The sequence below is a fragment of the Choristoneura fumiferana genome, chromosome 6, assembly GCF_025370935.1.
Source record: "Choristoneura fumiferana chromosome 6, NRCan_CFum_1, whole genome shotgun sequence".
NCBI lineage: Eukaryota > Metazoa > Arthropoda > Insecta > Lepidoptera > Tortricidae > Choristoneura > Choristoneura fumiferana.
In genome coordinates, this window is record NC_133477.1 from 6,131,932 (window position 1) to 6,151,672 (window position 19,741).

General features: G+C 38.0%; 2 long non-coding RNA genes across 2 annotated transcripts; both read left to right on the forward strand.

Annotated features, from left to right (window-relative positions):
- The first annotated feature begins 14,350 nt into the window (after positions 1-14,350).
- LOC141428565 (uncharacterized) lies at positions 14,351-15,797 on the forward strand. Its single transcript, XR_012451440.1, has 3 exons — positions 14,351-14,443; positions 15,078-15,179; positions 15,667-15,797. It is a non-coding gene; the product is annotated as an uncharacterized lncRNA (long non-coding RNA).
- A 10-nt stretch (positions 15,798-15,807) lies between these two features.
- LOC141428566 (uncharacterized) lies at positions 15,808-18,283 on the forward strand. Its single transcript, XR_012451441.1, has 4 exons — positions 15,808-15,865; positions 15,977-16,039; positions 17,581-17,733; positions 17,837-18,283. It is a non-coding gene; the product is annotated as an uncharacterized lncRNA (long non-coding RNA).
- Positions 18,284-19,741: the final 1,458 nt, after the last annotated feature.

Genomic DNA, 19,741 nt, shown 5'->3' on the forward strand with positions numbered 1-19,741 from the left:
CGCTTTAGCTATAGCTTTTACACTTGAAATTTCACAAAAAAAGTTTCTAAAGTCGAAGTTCGTGTCGTTCGGTCCCTCTGACACTTATACTATTTAATACGAGAGCGAGAGGAACGGTACGATACGAGCTTCGATTTTGGAACTTCGGAGTAGGCCCTCATGCCCCACAGAATAAGAGGGCTTAAGCTGCAGTTCCCACGCGGGCCCGTTGCAGATTGAGAACTTCACACACAACATCGAATTGCTTCGTAAATTTTTCTCTCGTGGTAAATTACAAATGTAAATAAGCATATGAATTTTCAAAAAAATTACTTGAATTATTCAAAAAAAAAAAAAAAAAATCAAAATCTTTATTCAGGTAACATGAAATAATATTTCTAAACAGGGCCGGAATTTCCTAGTAAGTGAATATACACCTGTGTCAGGAAATCCCGCTCTTCCACAATAGCAATAAGGTATTCAATAAATATTACCCGAAGTAGACGTAAATAACATGCATTAATTAGTTACATTTAATTTACAGATTTATATGATATTTTTCTTTAATTATTTATATTTAATCTATATTCTATATTATACTTATTCTATATTCCTATTTATTTACTATAATAACTGTGGACATGTTGTTTTGTGTGTGTGTGTGTGTGTGTGTGTGTGTGTGTGTGTGCGTGTGTGTGTGTGTGTGTAACACAGTTTGGCGCTAACTATGTTCTTCCTAATAGAACTTCTGTTTGCTCATAATTAAGTATTTTTAACATATCTATCAAAGTATATTTACAGTCAAAAAGCGTCATCGAGTAAATGTTGTTTTCTTTGTTAATCTTGTTGTACATTATTAGGATATATAACGAGTATTTTTAGCTATTGTTCCACAGGAGCAGGGCCGCGCACGCGGGTGACTTAAGCGACACCAACCTAACCAATGTTTCGTCGCCTGTGACGTGTCCTATGCTGTTTAACAGTGAACGGTCTCCAAATTGGCACGATTACTAGTATGCGCGCCATTTCCGATCTTTCTTAGAAGATTGTGAGTTCGTCACTTCTTTCCGTCACACGGACACGATATAAGATTAGGATAAAAAGAGATCATCATCATCATCGTCCCAGCCTATATACGTCCCACTGCAGGGCACAGGCCTCCCCTCAGAATGAGAGGGCTTGGGCAGTAGTTCCCACACGGGCCCAGTGCGGATTGGGAACTTCACACACACCATTGAATTGTTTCGCAGGTTTCCTCACGAGGTTTTCCTTCACCGTAAAGCTCGTGGTAAATTTCAAATGTAATTCCGCACATGAATTTCGAAAAACTCACGAGGTGCGAGCCGGGGAAAGGGGGGGGGTGGATAAAAAGAGATGATGATGATGAATGCGATTGCGAGCGGTCAGGCGTTAGACAATATGTTACAATAATTGGTGTGAATTGTCCCGTGATATTTATTTATTTATTTATTTAATTGCTAAAATGCCCCGGAATAACAAGACGAAAGTAAATAAAACCGAAACGTAAATTTTCCACAGAATATCCTACAGAAAAAACATGAGGCGTCAAATGGCGGTCGAGCACGACATCTCGCGTTTAAACATTAATTAATATAACCTGCGGATGCGGATTTTCTAGGAAGTGCAAGCAGCTTCCTTTGTCTTATTTAGTCGAAGTTGTTTCGTATTGGACTACCGAGAACAGACAGTTGAACCTTGCCCGTTCTATGTACGTGTGCCTACCGTCGTGTGGTACAGTCGCTCACACTTCTAATAGGTAGCACTCTATTACCGTGTACGAGGTATTGGGCAATAAATCTTGGGCATTTGAGCCATACAAAGTTTTGCCTACTGAGTTTGTTAGAGCGAGACATACATATAATAAGAATCAAAATTAACTAAAACAACTACTTTGCTCACCCGCGACTTATATAGCTACGTTTATGCAAGATGTGCGTGTTCCTGCAGTTCCTCCACCTCCACACTGTAAGAACAAACAAATCACATAAACTCATCTGTCACCCCACTACAATACTACACTGACGCGTTTCGAACTTAACCAGAGCTCATCTTCAGAGCAACACAACCGTACACCATGCTATGTACCAGATGTTAGTCTAACTAGATCGAGTCTGGATAGATGATGTTTGGGTGATTTGTGTGTGTTCTTCAGTGTGGAGGTGGAGGAACTGCATCAACACGCATACGAGAATCCTACTTATAAATGCGAAAGTTTATGTGTGTGTACCTATGTTTGTTACTCCTTCACGCTAAAACGGCTGGACGCATTTTAATGAAATTTGTACGTAGATAGCTGGACGTCTGGAATAACCCATAGGCTACTTTTTATCCCGATATTCCCACGGGATAGGGATAAAATCTTGAAATAAAACCGCTAAATTTGGTACGTAGATAGCTGGACGTCTGTAGGGCTACTATGAAACTCGAAACTCGAAGTTCGTGTCGTGCGTTCCCTCTCGCTCTCGTATTAAATAGTATAAGTGTCAGAGGGACCACACCACACGAACTTCGAGTTTCGTAGTAGCCGTGCTAGAATAACATCAACTTCGAGGCATAGTTTTACTCATGCCCGGCCACACTTTGTTGTTCTTATTCTATTTTTAGGTATTTTTATTTTTTATGAGACATGCGATGAAAAATAATAAAAAAATGTTGGCTCTTAACCGTTGGCGACTGTATGTGTTAAAGTACGTGGTTAGTTGGAAGTTGACTCATTGTCACGCGACAGAAAGATAAATTTCGGCAACACGAACTAGTGCCAAATTCACGCTAAAGTAAGTAGCAGTTTAATGTTTATACAGAATTTTATTTGTTTTATCTTCGTGAATCACTGTAGGCAGGACCTATTACGTTTTGATTGCATATATCTACGTCGGTTTTATTGTTGCAAGCGTGCCGTTCGTTAATTCATGGAAAATAATCATTTCGTCCATTCATGCAGTGTACTTGCCTATTTTGATGAACTGATGCAATAACGGGGACCATTTAGGGGCTGTTTCACCATCCATTGATTAGTGTTAACTGACGGTTAAATGCGATGCCGTCTCCGTCTATTCGAACAAAACAAATAGAGACGGCATCACATTTAACCGTCAGTTAACACTAATCAATGGATGGTGGAACAGCCCCTTAAACGGTTCTGTACCACTACCATGAGTTTACAGTGACCGTACTCGGTACACGGTCACTGTAAACTCATGGTAGTGGTACTGGCGTCATTTAAACACTCTTCTCCGGTTCTAATCCTACTAATATAATAAAGGGGACGTATCTGAAAAGGGTAAGCCATACAGTACCCACTAAGCACAAACCTTACCGAAACATCGCTGCAATGTTGATCTAGCTCACAATATCAACGTTGCCAACGAACCTTGCCAGAAAGTTGCCAAAACATACATTATCAAGGAGTTTGAATGCCACATATGCAATGTTGCCGCATCTTGCAGCAACCTTGCAAATAAAACGTTACAAAATAAATGTTGCCTAAAAGTGCCATATCAAACTTACTGTAAGTTATTTTTATAACGTTATTGTAACTTTGCATGCTTAACAATTTGAAAGTTGCAAACGCAATCTTACTGCAATGTTTCAAGCGTAACGTTATAATAGAAACGTTTTTGTAACGTTTCACATCATAGTTACCTTAATATATATGTGCAACTTTGCTACAAGGTTAGTTTTACTACATTACTTCTGTTAAGTTGTCTTAAGCTTTAAAATGAAACATTTTAAACGTTACAACGGTAAAGTTCCTGCAGCTTACAATTCTGTCGTTAAATCAACGTTGCCAAGGAAACTTCCAAGTAAGCTACCACAACTTAAAATTGAAACGTTTTTGAACATTACTTGAGCAATGTTTTTGCAAAGTAGCGTGACAAATGTACCTATAAGTTACTTGCGCAATATTGTTGTAACTTTGCATGTTAAATATTTTGAAAGTTCCAACCGCAATCATGCAGCAACCTTTGAAATATAATGTTATATTTAAAAGTTACAGTAACCTACCGCCAAATAGTTAGTTAAATTTACATATGCAACTTTGCTGCAAAGTTAGTTTTGTTACATTATTCATGTTAAGTTGCCCTAAGCTTTAAATTGCAACCTTTTAAAACGTTACAACGATGATGTTCCTGCAACGCGAAACTCTGGCGTTTAATGTACGGTGCCAAAAAAACTTCCACGTAAGCTATCATAACTTAAAATTGTAACGTTTTCGAACATTACTTGAGCAATGTTTTTGCAATGTAGCGTGACAAATGTACCTATAAGTTACTTGCGCAATATTGTTGTAACTTTGCATGTTAAATATTTTGAAAGTTCCAACCGCAATCATGCAGCAACCTTTGAAATATAATGTTATATTTAAAAGTTACAGCAACCTACCGCCAAATGGTTAGTGAAATTTACATATGCAACTTTGCTGCAAAGTTAGTTTTGTTACATTATTCATGTTAAGTTGCCCTAAGCTTTAAATTGCAACCTTTTAAAACGTTACAACGATGATGTTCCTGCAACGCTAAATTCTGGCGTTTAATGTACGGTGCCAAAAAAACTTCCACGTAAGCTACCACAACTTAAAATTGTAACGTTTTCGAACATTACTTGAGCAATGTTTTTGCAATGTAGCGTGACAAATGTACCTATAAGTTACTTGCGCAATATTGTTGTAACTTTGCATGTTAAATATTTTGAAAGTTCCAACCGCAATCATGCAGCAACCTTTGAAATATAATGTTATATTTAAAAGTTACAGTAACCTACCGCCAAATGGTTAGTGAAATTTACATATGCAACTTTGCTGCAAAGTTAGTTTTGTTACATTATTCATGTTAAGTTGCCCTAAGCTTTAAATTGAAACATTTAAAAACATTATAACGATGATGTTCCTGCAACGTTAAATTCTGGCGTTTAATGTACGTTGTCAAAAAAACTTCCACGTAAGCTACCGCAGCTTGATTTTTTATTTTTTCAGACATGCATGACTTGTGCATTGTTACAGAAAAGTAGCGTGATTAATGTACCTATAAGTTACTTGTGTAATATTGTTGTAACATTGCTCGTTTAATATTTTGAAACTTACAACCGCAATCATACAGCAACGTTTTAAATACTTACCTGTTTTAAAAAAAAACATTTCACAACCTGTTTTAAAAAACCTTTTTTTTTTAAAACCTGTTTTAAAAAAAACATTTTACAACCACCCGACACTCAGGTCTTGACATACTGAACAGAAAGGTTGAATACGCTATTTTTCTCTAAGGCCATTTTAAACCTACTCAACAATGAATAAGGTTGAAAATTCTACATATACATGAAATGTACTTCTAAACTTTTTCGTAAGTAACTGGTTGGCGATTTCGGGAACAAAAAGCAGGACAAAAGTATTGTATAGATACAATTGCTATTGTATGTACCTAGGTCAAAGTCAAAGAACATAGTCACTAAACTCGGCCGTCTAGACAGAGCAACGATGAGGTGCGCTGCGTACAACCAATCGAGGTTGTTACAAATGAAATCTACGTAGGTACTTACCTACATATTTTATTTTAACTTGTTAGCCTTAAAACTTAAGAGTTCCACTATCCAGCTCCTGGCTCTATCATTAAACCCTCGTTACTAAGCGTAACGTACCTACCTACCTAAGCGGCATGGGACTTGTCAAAAAAAGAATCTAATGAGCCCAAAGTCGAAGGTTTAGTAAGTACTAGTAAGTAGCCGTTGAAGAGTTCCACTATCCAGCTCCTGGCTCCATCATCAGATCAGCTCGATGGTACCATATTATTGCGTTGTCATCAGAACTACGCATAACTGCAAAGTTTCAAATCGATACGACAATACGGTATTTGACAACTCCTGAATTTGCCATAAGTAGGTATCTTTAATATTATTATGAAAATATAGATGTATATACAGTGTTTAGCGAAGAGAACTTATATCGGTTGAAAATTGGATTTATAGTGTTTTTTTGAAAAATCAATATACCTGTCCTTCTCAAACGCTTTCCTCTATGCAATAAGTATGGCGCTACTGGCGTGTGACGTCACATGCCAGTATGTCTTTCTCTGTCTAATCTTGAATTTCAAAGCTTTATAACTTTGTTATTTGTTAAGGTATAGCTTAATATTTTTTTCTCTATTCAATAACAGGCATTGTGTAGTTTTAATTTATACTTAAAATATATACAAAATAGTCAAATACCGTATTAGAAGTAGGTTAAAATTTACTTGCAAGATTGATTACAATACCTAGTACCTACATGTAGTTAGTTATATTACAAACTATTACAAAGTAATGTACTTAGGTAGTTAAACTCCTTCTACACGGTCGGGACTAACCGCCGACCATCGCGTCCTTGGTCGGGTCAACCAATTTTTGCATTCGTTCTACACGGTCGGTGGTACCACGGATAGGGTTGCCAACTTTTTTTTACAAGTAATAGTATAGTAGTAATTGTAGGTCTGAGAAGAGAAATAAACAGTATTTTAGAATAACTTAACCATAAAAATTTCATTTTTAAACAAGCTTTTTTTTGCTGACTGTCTGTACTTTTTGTTGACTGTACTTGCATTGTCACTCAAACTACATTATAATTGCATACCTACCAAATTTCAAGTCGATGCTATTAACCGTTGAAGAGTTCCATCCTGCGGAGACGATCCTGGCTGGACTACCAGGATGCCACTACTAAATTATTGTATTGTCACGTGATTTACATAATTATGCCAAATTTGAAGTCAATCCGACTACTGGAAGTTCTTCGAATTTAACTTGCAAGATTTGACTACAGACAGACACAACGGGACAGGTGAAACTAAAACTAAATAAATGCTTATAAAAATACAAACATTGGAACATAGAACCTCCTCCTTTTTTGAAGTCGGTTAAAAAATGGACAGTATTTTCTTCTTTTAATGTTTTAAGGATAAATATATGGGTACTTCTCGCACAAGTTATCAATTTAGTATCATTTTTAAAAGCCTCATAAATCTCGTCAGAATCAAAACTAAAACTAAGATAAATTAACAGATACGTTCTGAAACACCGCTATTGTAACTATGCGGCACTGACTTAGTGTGATGCTGAAACAGTATTTTGCATGCTTTAGTTCAACAGTAAAAAGTATTTTAATAGTGAAAAACAGTTAATTACTGTTTTTAACAGTATAGTTGGCAACCCTAACCACGGACACAGCCCAAGGCCTGTCGCGAGGGATGCGCTCGCGCGCGACCCCAAGGCCATTGACATCAACCAAATATCGGTCGGGTCAACCGATTCCTACACTGTCCGTCCATTTTTAAATTAACCCGACCAAGGACACGATATGATCGGCGGTTGGTCCCTAGTAACAAGTTACAACAGGTGAAGCTAATAAGAGCGTGTTTAAAAGTATATCTATCTATACCTAGTGCCATCCACGAGGACGCATGATTTTTGTCAAAATTAGACATAATGACATTGTAATAAGAACCACGGCACGCGTCATCGTGAATGAATCTACCTATACCATTTGTGTTTGCAATCTATAATCTCTAGGTAGGTACAATCTATAGAGAGGCGGCGGAGAGGAGTACGTTACAATCTTTAAGACTTCGGTTTTAGTGCGTATAATAATGACGAAATCTATAATAATTTCTTAAAGACAAGCGGTAGCTACGTAGGTATTCGCAATTTTTCGCGGCTTTGTAGGCGCGGAGCGCGGCGCTGGATGTTAAATTATTATAGATTAACCGTTAGTTTCGGTTTCGGTTACGGATATTGTATTTTTAAGGAAGTAAAAGTAAAATACAAATAGGAATAAATAGAATACAATAAAAAATTACAAAAAAAAACAAATAAGACCTATAGGTACCTACAAACTTTAAGGCTTAAACACCTAAGTACTCGTATAATTTTGTATTTTTATTGTATTTTGCACAATAAAGAGTTTGCTTTCTAATAGGAATGTAGATGACTTGACTTTAATTTTATTGTATTAGTTAATATACAATAGATGCAGAAGTCGCCGGCTGTTCTGTCGGCTCGGCAGCAGGGCTTCAAATACCGTTAAAAAATGGTAACGTTACCAACTGTCAAACAGATTTAACGTTAAATCATAATTAACGTTAAACGATTTACCGTTACTTATACAACTTTTTACCGGTATAAAAAATGGTAACGTTATCAGCTATTCATTAAATTAACGTTAATTCAAAAGTATCGTTAAATCATTTAACGGTATTTATATTACTATTTACCGGTAAGCTTGGGTAACGTTAAATGGCAGATTATCCTCATTTATCGAGCGAGTATGCACGCGCAATACGCGCATTCCTCGTCGTTTTTAGGGTTCCGTACCTCGTTTTTGTCCTTCTGTCCGTCTGTCTTTCTGTTAAGACGCTTTTTCTCAGGAACGCGTGGAGGTATCAAGGTGAAATTTATAGGGGTAGATATTTGTATGAGAAATACGAATATCTGTTCTCGAGTCTTGGGTGCATAATAGTACATTACTGCAGAGGCCATGAAGTAAGGGATTGATGGACGAGTTCGGGGTAGACGGCCGAGTCGTAGACGAGGCCGGATAGAACGAGTCCAGCAATCCCTGTTCTGGCCGAGGCTTGTATAGTGCTTTTCTCAAACAATGTGAGGAAATATTTTTCATCCATCCATCCATCCATCCATCCATCGCATCGCATCGCATCGCTTCGCATCGCATCGTTTCGCATCGCATCGCTTCGCATCACATCGCTTCGCATCGCATCGCTTCGCATCGCTTCGCATCGCTTCGCATCGCTTCGCATCGCTTCGCATCGCTTCGCATCGCTTCGCATCGCTTCGCATCGCTTCGCATCGCTTCGCATCGCTTCGCATCGCTTCGCATCGCTTCGCATCGCTTCGCATCGCTTCGCATCGCTTCGCATCGCTTCGCATCGCTTCGCATCGCTTCGCATCGCTTCGCATCGCTTCGCATCGCTTCGCATCGCTTCGCATCGGTTCGCATCGGTTCGCATCGGTTCGCATCGGTTCGCATCGGTTCGCATCGGTTCGCATCGCTTCGCATCGCTTCGCATCGCTTCGCATCGCTTCGCATCGCTCGCATCGCTTCGCATCGCTTCGCATCGCTTCGCATCGCTTCGCATCGCTTCGCATCGCTTCGCATCGCTTCGCATCGCTTCGCATCGCTTCGCATCGCTTCGCATCGCTTCGCATCGCTTCGCATCGCATCGCATCGCATCGCTTCGCATCGCTTCGCATCGCTTCGCATCGCATCGCATCGCATCGCTTCGCATCGCATCGCATCGCATCGCTTCGCATCGCTTCGCATCGCATCGCATCGCATCGCATCGCTTCGCATCGCTTCGCATCGCATCGCATCGCTTCGCATCGCATCGCGTCGCAGTATCGCAAATGCTTATAGAGTAGTGATGGTTGGCTGTTCGTAATTTTTCCTTTGTCAGTTTAATGTTAGTAAGCAAATTTAAAAACATGCTCGGAAATGTATGCGTTAATGTCACGAAATGGAGACATGGAGGCCATGAAGTATGTATGAAAATCCATTATTGTCCGCTGCTCTAATTTTTTAAATTTGCTTACTAACATTAAACTGACAAAGGAAAAATTACGAACAGCCAACCACTACTACTCTGTAAGCATATGCGATACTGCGATGCGATGCGATGCGAAGCGATGCGAAGCGATGCCTAGCGATGCGAAGCGATGCCAAGCGATGCCAAGCGATGCCAAGCGATGCCAAGCGATGCCAAGCGATGCCAAGCGATGCCAAGCGATGCCAAGCGATGCCAAGCGATGCCAAGCGATGCCAAGCGATGCCAAGCGATGCCAAGCGATGCCAAGCGATGCCAAGCGATGCCAAGCGATGCCAAGCGATGCCAAGCGATGCCAAGCGATGCCAAGCGATGCCAAGCGATGCCAAGCGATGCCAAGCGATGCCAAGCGATGCCAAGCGATGCCAAGCGATGCCAAGCGATGCCAAGCGATGCCAAGCGATGCCAAGCGATGCCAAGCGATGCGAAGCGATGCCAAGCGATGCCAAGCGATGCCAAGCGATGCGAAGCGATGCCAAGCGATGCGAAGCGATGCGAAGCGATGCGAAGCCGAAGCGATGCGAAGCGATGCGAAGCGATGCGAAGCGATGCGAAGCGATGCGAAGCGATGCGAAGCGATGCGAAGCGATGCGAAGCGATGCGAAGCGATGCGAAGCGATGCGAAGCGATGCGAAGCGATGCCAAGCGATGCGAAGCGATGCGATGCGAAAGCGATGTGATGCGAAGCGATGCGATGCGAAACGATGCGATGCGAAGCGATGCGATGCGATGCGATGGATGGATGGATGGATGGATGGAACTTAAAATGTAAAGAAAATGTTTAGTGTAAGATTAATGAATAAAGGCTTTTATTATTGTTCAAAACCGTGTACAAATTATGTTAACATTTATGCATGAGAAGTTTCAACAGTTTGCCCATTTCGGACGTACAATTTATTACTTAAATATAATTATAATTTATTATTTTTACATGAATTCTAATATTTTTTCAAAAAGTATTCATTTAGATCATAAAAGCACTCGCACACTAAAAATTGTTTAAGTTTATTTTTGAATTGTGCACCATCTAATGATTTTAAATATTCAGGTAAGTGATTATAAACTTTTATTCCATTTACATAAGTGCTCTTTTTGAGTATATAGCTAGAGGGTCGGACAGTGCATATGTCATACTTATATTGAGATCGTATATTTGTCTTTGAATCACTTTTTTTGGGAAAATGATCTTTATTTTCTTTAACAAATTATGTTTAACTTCATGTTGTCAATGTATTAATGTTAAAAAAAAGCCAGACAAAATGAATATAGTATCCTTTCTCAATAATAATTTATTAACAGCAATTATAAAATGAAATTAATAGAAAAACAAAGTTAAATTAAGTTATTAATAATTACGTTCAACATTAAATTAAAAAATAGACTATTCAAGTTCACAGCTTTCTCCACTCCGCGGAAGCTAGACTGTCTCTTTTGTTCTCGAGAGTTTGATTAAGGTGCGAAAAAGACACGAACACGGGGCGAGCATATTTTGTTTTAGCAATTGAAATGTAAATTTTTAGCAAAATGCTAAAAAAAACATCAAGATAGTTATGCAATTTCGTAAATTTAAAGGAAACTTGAAATACGACACCATCCTTTTTCAGAGTGGATCTGCTGTCATTTGCAGTTTCGCCGAAAACTTTGTCATTGCGTGGCGTTGTAATGTAATCAACGCGCGGTCGAAACACAACTGTGCAGGGCTGCTACGAAACTCGAAAATCGAAGTTCAAATCATACCGTCCCTCTCGCTCGCTCTCGTATTAAATAGTATAAGTGTCAGAGGGACCCCACGACACGAACTTCGAGTTTCGGGTTTCGTAGTAGCCCTGCAGGAATGAAACAATAGTCGTCTACCTCACCTACATACTATGGGTTCCATCCTGCTGGGTCGTGCTGAGTCACCGACTTCGAGCTACTAGGTACAGTCACCAGCACCAATATCCGACACAACAAATCTGCATAAATATCTGATACGACTCTATTTCTAGGGCCGGAAGGACGTGTCAGATATTTTTGCACACTCCGCTGTAGCAGATATTAATGCTGGTGACTGTACCTAAAAAAATTTTCAAGGGATTTGTAGTCAGTTTCATTTTCCGTTATTTTTTTATTTTTTGTTATAATTTTTCTTTATTTCTCACATTTTAGTGATTCGTAGCCAAAGAACATCTCACAACGATTCCATTAGGCCCAAACACGGCTTAGGTACGTTGTTTTATAACAGAGTTCCGTTGCCTACCTTCCAGCTTCAGCATCAGATCAGTTAACTTAAAGCTCCTTCTTAGTCGCTTATCTAGGTATATTCATCATGATCGTTTATAGACGAGCGAGCATTACTTAGCTTTGATGAGTTCCATTGGTCATCACGGTCTTCTTCATCAGGTATAAGTTACCAAATGATACTTTCTGAATGTAAATGCTTATTTTAATGCTAAAAATGCCAAAATCGCCATAGGTGTGCCTTTAAAATTTGAGGTTTGCCCTCGATTTCCCTAAAATCCCATCATCAGATCTTGACTTGGTGACAATGGGACTACCTCAAAAGACTATCCTTTCGAATAAAAAAAGAATTTTGAAAATCGATCCACAATTGACTGAGTAATCGGCGAACATACATAATAAAAATACTAACATTGGAACATAGAACCTCCTCCTTTTTTGAAGTCGGTAAAAAAGTCGCCAGATAAGTCGCTAAACCATTTTTGTCGTCAAAACCTTTTTTGGTCGCTAACACTTAAGCAAAAATCGCTAGTTCTAGCGACAGTCGCTAAATTGGCAACACTCGGTAGCATAGCAAATATTACCGAAATGTTACTTCGGTATCGTTATAATAATGTGAATTGGGTAACGTTAACTAGCCCTACAATGTAAAGTAAATTTACCGGTAAAAATAACGTTAATCAGGTAACGGTACTATATGTTAAGTTACCATTTAACGTTATATTTTTTTACCGGTACTAGGTATATGTATGATTTTTACCGTTATTTAACGTTACTTATAGTGTGAATTTGGTAACGTTAACAAGCCCTGCTCGGCAGGGCAAAAAAAAACCTGTCACAACATGTCGCATTTTGACTCCGCCCCTATCCGAAACTATCAGAAACTTTTATACTTATCGGATTCGGTTACGGCTACGGATAGTTTTTTATTTCGGATATCCGATAGTTTCGGTTACGGATACGGAGCTTCATAACATCCCAGAGACCCTACTAACTACGAAGTGCATAATTCGAACTTCATTTCGTGCCGTTCCGCTCACGCTAATATGATTTGACACGAGAGTGAGAGGGACGATACGATACGAACTTCGATTTTCGGAGTAGCGCCCCTGATCTATATACATACAATGTAGGTAGGTACCTACTCAATCTATAGCGAGCGTGGCGCGACACTCGTGTCACACAAACAGCTGTGTGCGCGTGCTGTCGGTCCGTCATCCACGTACGCGTGATTTTAATTATATAATACGTATTGTAATAAATCCAAAAACTATTAAGTACTTACTAAATATATCTAGACACAGCCTGTCAAGCCAAGTTCGAGCTAACAGAACTGGCGAGCAGCACCGTGTGTAATTTTGATTTATTCTGTGATCCAATATATATATATATATATATATACCCCAATGCACCTTATTAAAAAACAGTCAAGTGCGAGTTGGACTCGAGCACCGAGGGTTCCGTACAATTTTTACCATTTTTTTTTATTACCATTGCTCTAACGAAAAGTAATAGTTAAACTGTACTGAAGGACAAACTTATAACTTTACCGTTGGAAAACTGTTGTCCTGATGCATCACCACCATAGGTCGCAGTTAGTATATCAATCAAGTACAAATAAGTTTATAATCACAAAAAGTATTTTTTGTGATGTAGTTACCTAACTACAAATTAACGGTTTTCAAACTTTTTTTATTGGTTGTGCTATAAGAGCTAACATTATAATCATACCAAATTAAAGTTTCTAACCCGTTATTGATTTCTACGTGTCGATATGTAGGTTGATCAAGTTTTAAAAGCCTAACAAAAGCCTTACGGCGGGCCGGACGCAGTCAGTCAAATTTGGCCAGCCCGCGGCCGGACAAGAGATAAAAGAGATTAAAAATCCTGAACAGTGTCCGGCTAACGGAACTTGTTCGGATACGAGAACATGGAAATAACTCTGTAAACTAACAAAACATACTTAAGTCAGTTTTTTTTGTACTCGTAATCTGTTAGAGTTAATTCATTGAGTACTAAATGAGCATTTCTAGTCTAATGGTTTTTTCTCGATCGATCGATTGTTTTTTGGACGTAATATCTCCGAATTTCGAATTCGAATTCGATCTGGCAAGTTGGCAAAACCATACTTTTATGGCACAGCACTATGCGTCCGCACAAGACTACCAAGCTACGCCCCGCACTATTGCCTGCGGGGGGGGAATGAAGGAAGGGCGGAGAGGTGCCGGCGCTCACGCTCACGCCGCGGCGAGCGCCGCCAGTTGCCGAGTCCTCGTCCGCGCGGAACGCACGCTGCTCTCACTGTCTGCTCGCAACTATCAACTCTCGTGCCCGCTCGCTATCAACTAACTCCATCCATAAATCCGTTTCTAATCTTGCAACTAAATTACTAAACCGCTGTACATGTCTTTATCAAAATTTCTCTGTAATGTAACGAACTTTAACAGTTTTCATTCCGACTCGCTAACTACTTCTATATATACTCCCGGCCCGGATAATACGCCAGCCAGCAGCCATTTTGATTTGTTTACCGACCGTGTGGCGTTTGCGTGCGTGCGTGTGGCGTACGCCTGCCTAATATTTTTACAATAAAGAAGTGTTATGAAAAGAAGATCAAAATAATGGAGAAACCAGAAAAAGATGTAAGTTAAATTATTACTAAATGCTTATTACTAACGACATCGACATGGCTTTGTGCCTGCCTAGTTGAATTGAAAATAGTATTTTGAACATGCAAGCTATAGATTTGACAATAGATCATATATTCCCATGCTACAGTTATGTTCTGTTTTTTATTATAAGCATGTTTTATTTTGGTGTTTTAGTTGTATCGATCAATCATGTACCGGCAAGTTCAGTCTATTTTGAATTAAACATTCTAAACTCAAAATGCACCTTTTTCACTATAACTGCTATTTTAAAAGCACCTCGAGATAGCATATAAAACTACAGGGATTGCTTTTTTACGATAAATGACGAAAAAATAGCTGTTTAGCAAAACAAAAGTTCATTTTGAGGTAAGAATGTGATTGGCGCGCGAGACCAATCATTTATCTAAGTTTTAGTAGTTCTGAATAAACAAGTCACAAAAAAAAAAGTGACGAAATACTAACAAAATGGCTGAAGTTCAAAAATTATATTTCGCTAGGTTGTGTAAGGAAATCATATTACCTAGTTTGCGTCTCACTCTTGTGTTGATACAAGCTTTTATTTTAATTTATTTTTATCCTAAGTACTTCAATTAAGTAAATTCAGGTTTTTTTATGTAATAAATAGGAGGGGACAAACGAGCGGACAGTTCACCTGATGTTAATTGATTACCGTCGTCCATAGACATCCGCAGCACCATCAGGATATCAGACGCGTTGCCGGCCTTAGGTGTGTATGAAAGTAGTTATTTTATGAAACTGCTGCGGTTATTAACATGTTGGCTGCCATGAGCATCAACAGTGGCACCAGTGGAATCAAAATATTGTAAAGTTAAAATTAAATGCAACCACATAAATAAATAATTTCATCTCAATATTCATTTCACCTACACAGATATTTGGTTAAAACTGTTTTGTAGTAGAGAAGTTCATATTACCTACAGTGCTAATACTTCAGTTTTAACAACATTTGGATACTATTAATCTCATAATTTGCGTAGCTATATACTATTTATAAATATTTTTGATATGCACATAGAAATATTGACAATAAATAACTGCAGAAGGTAACAGGTAGTTTGATCATGTGATTAAAATAGAAGACAGAATGATGTAGTTAGATGTTTTAATTGATGATGTGGTCAAACCATTTATAATTAATATGGATGAGTATGAACTAAATTGTTCGGAAATTGAATCTTTTATGTTGTTTTCAGAAGCCGTATTCTGTTATTATATTCTCATATGAGAATAATGAATATGTAAGCGTCTGTCCAAGAAACTGGTTAAATGAAGACAAAAAGACATGTCTTTGGGCAAATAAAAATTTTTTTAGAGTAAAGCCAAATCAACAACAACAACAACACCACCAGAAGCTGATTGGATAACTTATTGACATTCGCATAATAGGACATTGTAAGTATGAGACTACATGAATTTACATGTAATTCACTACAAAATAAAATGTAATATCAATAAATTCAAGGAAAATTAGTGTGAATCACAAAATCTTTTGTTTCTTTTCAGCTCCAAAACGTGCAGTCACTCACCGTTTTATGCTACAGTTAATATATGCTGCTGTTTTCCGAAGTAAGTGATTTTTAAAAATTGATGTTGGGTATTTATTTATTTTATGGGTTTTTAGAAGGCACACTGTATTATGCTAATAAGGTAACTTGACTGTAGCAGGTTTCCAAACTGAAATTGTTTTTTTAAAAGCTTTTATATAACTTGTAATGTACATACAGCCGAGTTCATAAACTTGTAAGCAAAAATTTTATCAAAAATATCTGAACTCGACTATATGTACATATGTTGTCTGGGTGTGGAATCTTGGAAGCTTAATTTGACCCACTTCCAGTAATCGGATTGACTTGAAATTTAGCATACATATGTAAATCTGGTGACAATACAATAATCTGGCAGTGACATCCTGGTGGTCCGGCCAGGATTGTCTCCGCATCACGGAACTCTTCAACGGTTAATGGCAACAACTTCAAACTTGGTATAGATATGTAGATTGGATGACAACGCAAGTACAGTCAACAGAAAGTACAATAAGCAAAAAAAGCTAGTATAAAAATGTTTTTTTTATGATTAGGTTACTTTACTTTACTCTTATTTATCTAGTGGTTAAGGAGAAGGCACATCATAAATTGTGATTCATAATGCATGTGTTAATTAACAATTTTAGGTAGGTGTTCTGATATGTAACCTTGATAATTTGGTTTGATTGCAACATATTTTTAGTGATCTTTTTTATAGTAGGTACATTGTCTTAAGGGCGGTAAATAAGGAATAACGAACGAGAGTATGAGTCGATGTTCGTAATTCTAGTACCGCCCGTGCGACATACAATGTTTTTCATCACATTTGCGAGTAAAATTGTATATTTGTAAAAGAAAAACTAATTTTAAAAATTGCCGAAACCGCTAGCTGCACTCTTGGCAGCGCTCTGCAGCATGTGCATGGCGTGCGTGAGCAGCGCGCGCACGGAGCAGCAGCACATCATGCAGGAAAAAAACTCATTTACCGACCTTGGGCTTCATGACATGAAAATTAGTACGGGCAATGATTCATTTCATTTACCGACCACGGGTTTCATGAAAAGCACATTAAGGTCGTGGGTTTTATTTGGGGGGCTGCAACCAAGGTAGCCTGCATGTTACGACACTGGTTACGAGCAAGTGTGATGAAAAAATATTTTTTATTTATTTTGTTATTCTAGTGATCTTAATTGTACATGCATGTGCACATTACTGGTGCCGTTAATAATGTGTTCTTAAGGTAAGAAAATGTTTTTTTTTTTCTCAAACATGCTCGGAAATATTCGCATTACTTCGAAAAAATAAACCGCGAAGTTTAAATACTGTTATAAACCGCTGAACCGAATTAGATGAAATTTGGTATGGAGATAGTTTGAGATCCTGGAAAGGGCATAGGATAGTTTTTATCCCGGAAAATTGCATAGCCGCGGCAGACGGAATTTTGATGTTTAATTTCCCGACAATGTTTGAGAAAAGCATTAAATACCTAAGCGTGAAAGAGATTGCCAGCCTCGTATCCCTTTATCTACTTGCCGACAATCCCTACTTTCCCGGCCTCTGCAATAATGTACTATTTTTTGTTAGCTAACTTGAAGGAAGCATTTGCTGTGGAAAAACCTAGGCAGACGGCGTCATCTTCGTCAGACAAAAGAAAAATTACCAAAAACAAAAAGTATCGATCACCTCCATCACTCCCTATGAAACCAATTGAAGAGGAATTGAACGAAATACATGCGGGTAATGCTATTTTCAATAATTTGGTAACAAAGTGGTTGATATTAATAAACCAGAACTTATGGCGTTACATTAAAGCACTAACAATTATTCGTTTTTTTTTTAGATACAGTGACATCTGAAAGCAGTATGGAGTGTGGAAGACCTGACACTAAATGACATCAGTAAGGATGAAGACAGTGACATGGAAAATAAGATATGATCTGGAAATAGCACAACTGATGGCGTAATTCAGGATAAGAAAAAAATAGTCCGTGAAAATAACATAATCGAACCTGGTCAAAATCTCTGTAAACTGTTATAAATTCTGCAAATTTTTCGTTGTTATTGTGGATTGTGTGAATCATTCATCATTTTTTTTTTTACTTTGTAGCTACCTACAGAATGTTTCTTGAGTCAGCAATATTATAAACGTTCCGATTCTTGCAGAATGTTCTTTACCTCTGCCTCTTTAGGTATTTTATGGGAAGACGTTTTTGTTTTTAACAAAATAGGAAAGTTTTCTATTGTATTTAAATTACTATATGAAAAATAGCAAAGCTAATCTCACCAACATTCATTTATAATTGCGTAAGATTGTATGTATGTTTGTTTGTTACCTACCATTTCGTCTTAATCGTTGAACCGATTTAGGTGAAATTCGGTATACAGATGGTACAAGATAGGACATAGAATCCTAGTTTTTATCCCGGAAAATGCATAGTTCCTGCGGGATAGCAATAAACGGATTCTACGTGAACGGAGTCGCGGGCAACAGTTAGTTACTGAATAATTGAAACCAATATTGATGTTTTCGATATTTAATTAGAATTAAGTTTAGACCGTATACTAAAAAAATTGCAATTTATTAAATGACTTCCTAAAGCGTGCATTATAAAGAACCTATTTTCCTTCTGTCCATTCCTATATTGAACAGACTGTATGTAATACACACATGTTTTACTTATGATTCAGACAATTCAAAATAACAACGGAAAAAATTTGCAGAATTTATAACATAGTTTACAGAGATTTTGTCCAGGTTCGATTCCCCGTTATGTATGAGATTTAAATCAAAAAATTGAATGTCATTTTTATTTAGGGGCTGTTTCACCATCCTTTGATTGGTGTTAACTGACAGTTAAATATGATGCCATCTACGTCTATTCGAACAAAACAAATAGAGACGGCATCATATTTAACCGTCAGATAACACTAATCAATGGATGGTGAAACAGCCCCTTAATCTAAAATGAAAGCCATGGTTCCTAAGGACAGGTTTCGCTATATCTCATAGTTTCTGATTTCTCCCAACTGACCCATTTGGATTGATCATCTGTATAGTCTACTGGTCTATACTATAGACCATGTTATGTGTTCATATCTTCACAATTAACTCAAGTTGATAAACCAATTTTGTCAGAGTAATTAAGTAATTGGGCTGTTTCATATTGTATAACTCATTCACTGCCACCGACGCATATATGCGTTTTTGAACTTCCCCCCAGTGCCGCTGTCAAAATTATTCATACATTTTGAACGCACATGTGCGTCGGTGGCACCTGTGGTCAGTCAAGTCAAGTCAGGTGGCAGTGAATGCGTTAATTCATTGACGTTTTAGTGGTAGTCTCTAGTCAGTCATAATTTCTATTGCATACCTTGTAATTTTCTCTCTGTGTATGTTTTCTGTAACGCTTACTATTTCTGGTGTACAATAAAGTCTTTGTATTGTATTGTATAATACTTATGGACATGTTTGAGCAGTCAGTCCCTCAGTCATGGTACTGTTTAAAGAATATATATAGAAAATGCAAATGAGACGTTCGCACAACATGCTGGGCTATCTGAATCGCAGTGTGCATTTAGTATCACAAATCCCTTATACCTGTTGCAGCTCACAAGCCTGCTTGGCCTTTGGTTGTTTATATGTAATTTAATTATTGTGTGTGGGTTTGAAGTGTTAAATAAACATGCACGTTAACGAAGTGGTTTCTGTCGACGCTTTATTTTCGAATAGATTATATATTTGACA